Source organism: Lolium rigidum, chromosome 6, assembly GCF_022539505.1.
Source record: "Lolium rigidum isolate FL_2022 chromosome 6, APGP_CSIRO_Lrig_0.1, whole genome shotgun sequence".
Classification (NCBI taxonomy): Eukaryota; Viridiplantae; Streptophyta; class Magnoliopsida; order Poales; family Poaceae; genus Lolium; species Lolium rigidum.
This window is the reverse complement of record NC_061513.1, coordinates 292,144,154-292,149,097: the sequence shown is the minus strand read 5'-3', so window position 1 is coordinate 292,149,097 and position 4,944 is coordinate 292,144,154.

The following is a 4,944-nucleotide window of genomic DNA, read 5'->3' as shown; positions in this document are numbered from 1 at the left end:
CCTTTGCCACGCACGTCCGATGCTGATGCAAGGGCGTGCCACCTGACCTATACCTGGTCAGGAAGGTGTTGGATGATGCCTCGCTTAGTTTCCTGCATGGCATACACGTAAACATTAAATACGAGCCTCGATCGGCTCTCCGGTTGTCCTGTGAATCGGCTCAAAGAGCCGATCCACCCATGATGCGTACGAGGTGTACGATCAGATGGTGGTCCTGCTTGATCAAGATAAAGCTAAAGCGACCTACTACGATTTGGGGTTTTCACCGCATAATCGGAACATCCTACTCGTGATCGAGCCTCGGCGGCCACGCACGGTGATCGTAAACCGACCCTAGACAAGGCCTAAAAACCAACACGAAGTTGATCCTCGGAACATCCTGTCTAGGGCTAGCAAACTACACCCTACGCGCCACTGGATCCTTCGACCCGTTTGTAAGGCCTAACGATGCAGATATTAAACTAATCCTTGAAGAACAATGAGCAATCATAACGGATCGGATCTACTAAACAATGATCAAGCGGGGTGCCGCCCTTACACCCAAGATAGGCGTAAGGGCGGCTAGATGCCTAAGGGTTGCACGACGATAGCATATGATATGATGAACAATGCTAACCCTAAAACATCTATGATAACTACGTTGCTCGCCATCAAAAAGGCTTCAGTACGAGCAACGCATGAATGACGAATAAACTTGTGCTGCCTAGATCGCAAGATGCGATCTAGGCAGCATGGTGCTTACCCGGAAGAAACCCTCGAGACGGGGGAGTTGGCGATGCGCCTAGATTGGTTTGTGGTGAACGTGATTGTTGTTTATTTCATAAACCCTAGATACATATTTATAGTCCGGGGGACTTTCTAATTCAGGCGTGCACCTAACCGTGCACGGGTTAAACTCTAACTTCTAAACGACACGTATCCTATTATGTTACAGATACACGGGAAAACTAGCCCAAACTTGGTATGGAAGGCCGATTCATGTATTTCTTCTACGTATATTCTTCAAGCCCATCTTCAATCGCGGCCCACCTCTGATCCGGTCAAATTCTGGTGATAACAGAAGGCCAACACAAATAAGAGCCAACTTGAATCGAATAAATAAATGCCTCATACATTATTGGTCAAAACAAATATTAACATTTAGGGATGGCGTAAGTGAGGCCAAGTCCGATGAAAGAGAGATAGGAATTTTGTGCCATGTTACCACGCTCACTTACGCCATGATGTCTACGCACGCTTCTATTCTTGTAGACAGTGTTGGGCCTGCAAGTGCAGAGGTTTGTAGAACAGCAACAAGTTTATCTTAAGTGGATCACCCAAGGTTTATCGAACTCAGAGAGGTAGAGGTCAAAGATATCCCTCTCAAGCAACCCTGCAATTACGATACAGTAAGTCAGAGCAAGGAAGAAAATAAGAAAGACAAAGAACAATAAAAGTAGACTAGAAGCTGCGTGTGATGAAGGATGCCCATGGATGATAAAAATTGCAAAAGACACCAGGTGGGAGGGTGGATTTGGTGTGACAGCTTATGTAGGCAAGCATGACTGTGAGAGTGTGTGGGAGCTGAGAGCACTGACCGCAAATTTCCTGAAGGAAAAATTCATGACTGAATTTAGGGACAACTAGAAGCTTGGACTTGCAAGTTTTTCTGCAAAAGTAACTAGGGAATACAACATGTGTCCAGATAGATGGAAGTTGAGCAGGGCAAGGAAAGCTGCTCTTACAGAAATTCATGGTGATGAAGAGGAACAATTTTGTCAGCTACTAGATTATGGGCAAGAGCTTCGAAGGAGTAATTCTGGATCAAAATTCTTTGTCACTACAAACTCTGTGGGTGATCCCGGTAGTGCAGAGCATAAGCAACATTTGGCCACAGTATATTGGAGCTATAATGCCTGTAAGAGAGGATTCTTATCTGCATTGATGGTTGCCACATTAAAACAAGGTATAAAGGGGTGCTTCTGACAGCTGTAGGGATTGACCCAAATGATTGCATTTTCCCCATTGCATTTGGGTTGGCAGAAGTGGAATGTACAAGCAGCTGGGAATGGTTTCTCACCAATTTGAAGGAAGATTTGAACATAACCAACACATCACCATGGACTATTATGAGTGATAAGCAGAAGGTAATAGTCTTGCTATGTTCCTTTTTTTTTGTTCAAATGGATATTTAATATGCTGGTATTGCTTTGTTTCCTTCTTTTCTTGCCAATACGAAATTTAAATGTGCTGGTTTTGTTGTTACAAGGGCTAATAAATGCAGTTCAGAAGATATGGCTAGACTCTGAACATAGATTTTGTGTTAGGCATTTGCTTCAAAACTTTCAGAAGGCTGGTCATAGAGGAGAAACTCTCAAAGATGATTTATGGGCCATTGCTAGGTCAACAAGTATTCTCAAGTGGCAGAAACATATGGAAAAATTGTTGGCTGACAGTCCCTCTGCACATGCATGGGTTGAGCAACTGGTTCCTAATACATGGATAAAGGAATTTTTCAAAGATTTCTCCAAATGTGATATGCTGCTCAACAATCATTCAGAGGTGTTAAACAGGTATTAAATAATTTTTGGTCATTTATTCTGGTTCAATTTTTGCTTATCACATTTTCGATAATTAACTTGTTATTTATTCATTGGCAGTTACATTGTAGAAGCCAGAGAATTGCCTTTCTTATCCATGCTAGAAACAATTTTCTACAAGATTCTGCAAAGAATTGTTGGGAAACAGAAGGATTCCAAGAAATGGACTGGAAGAATCTGTCCAAAAATAAAGAAAAAACTTGACAAGTTCAGTGAGTGGAGCAAAGAGTGTGGTGTAAAACCTGCAGGTAACTTCTTGTACTTGGTCAGTACACATGAACATGAAAAAACTTTCAATGTTGACATGAAAACAAGGACATGTGACTGCAAGAGATGGCAGTTAACTGGGATTCCATGTCACCATGTGATAGCATGTTGTAGAAATGACAAGATCAATCCTGAAAACTTAGTGCATAGTTGCTATACAGTTGACACTTACAATAAAGCATATGCCCACAATTTAGCTCCACTTAGAGGCAGAGTTTTCTGGGAGAAAATGAATGGAGTGAAGATTCATCCACCATTGTTCACAAAGGTTATGGGTAGACCCAAGAAAAACAGGAAAAAAGCACCTGAGGAGAAAGTGAAGAAAGGTGTGACAATTTTAACAAAAGCTGGTGTGACTATGCACTGCTCTATCTGTGGAAAACCAAATCATAACAAAAAAGGGCATGCAAAATTTGTCGAGAAGCAACTCCAGGAGCAATTAGAGATTCATGGTGATGATGGCGATATTGATATTCCGGAGATTCTAGAGGTAAATAACAATATGATTTATAGATATCACATTTTGCGTTGATCTTACTCTTCTTCATTTGTTGTATTGAGGCATATTCGTTTATTAATGCAGCATGTAATCCCTCACACTCCAGATCCTACTAGGGATCCTACACACGAAGTGGAAAGCAAAGTTTATAGATTAGGGCAGGAGGTAATTTTGACTGCATTGTAATTGTTTATAGATTAGTGGAATGCTAGAGTTTTGCATTATAATGTTTCTCCATTTTTTGTAGGCAAGAGAGAATGTGCCAATGTCAAGAGTACTTGGCCCTTTGCCCGAAAACGCATTTATTGCATCTGCAAGGGATAGCATTCCAGCACCAGCTGTGAGGGTGACCACTGCTTCAGCTAGAGGCAACTTGAGGGGACGAGGCAGAGGAAGAAGTTGTGCAACAAGAGAGCCAACAAAAAGAAAAGAACCTGCAGGAGAGGCTGGCAGTAGCAGAGGCAGAGGAAAAGGGAGAAAGAAGGCTACTACAGAAGAACCACCAATAGCAAGCAGAAGAGGGTACAACACAGGCATAGGAAGTGCACATTTACATGCTATTTGGTGATGATGAAGAACAACGAAGAACAAGAGAATTGCCAGACCTAAAGGCTGAAGTGGTTCCTGACATGAATGTGCAAGAGTTTGCACTAAGCCAGAATGCACCACATGAGGACGATGGTTAAACGATAGTCATTTTCTGATCATTTTGTTAGTTCGGAGTTTTGATGTTATTTACATGGCACTGTGATGCTTAAGTTACTTTTCTCGTAATGTTACATGATGGAGATACTGATGTTGCACAGAATCATGGTGATATAGATTAATATTCCTTTTGTCAATGTGTGTCCCATATTGCCTGTCAATTTTTTTTTTGCTTCATTTTGTTTCCTGGATAAAAGAGCACATTTATATGTTCCTGGACACATGCCTCAATCATAGCTGGTTCTCCTTTTCCCTAAGAACCAAATAAATATAGATTCATCCTGGAGGAGCCAAAAGGCATCAGCACAGAAGTGCTGCTATCAAACTATGTAGTGGTATTGGCTGCTATCAAGCAATTTATTCACAGCAGAACCCTCTGTCATTTTATCACAAGGCAAGCATAAGATATTGTTAAAATGCAGAGACATGTAACCATGTGAGGACATTTTATTCAACACAAACTGGGCCATTTTATTGAACAACAGGTACACAAAGTTCACATGAACACACACCAATCTGTCTCTCTTGTATCACCTCACACAAACCCCCTAACAAGCAAGACAGTAACAGCATAAAACAATACATCTGCTGCTACTGAACAAAAAATGATCATCTCTCTCTTGTCTCTACTTCTCATCTCCTCCCTGTGAAATTTCTTCATTTTTTTCTTCACTGCCTGCAACTCCATCTCCATTTCAGTCATATTCCTAACAAGCTTCACCTCATCTTCTTTTAAATCCTTGTAATTTCTTCCTCTGGGCCTCTGGCTGGTACTTCATTTCATCAACAACTCCATCTCCATTTCAGTCATCTTCCTAACAAGCTCTTCCTGGTACTGGTACTTCATTTCATCAACAACTGGAAGATTTAATTTCACCTAAATAAACACAAAAA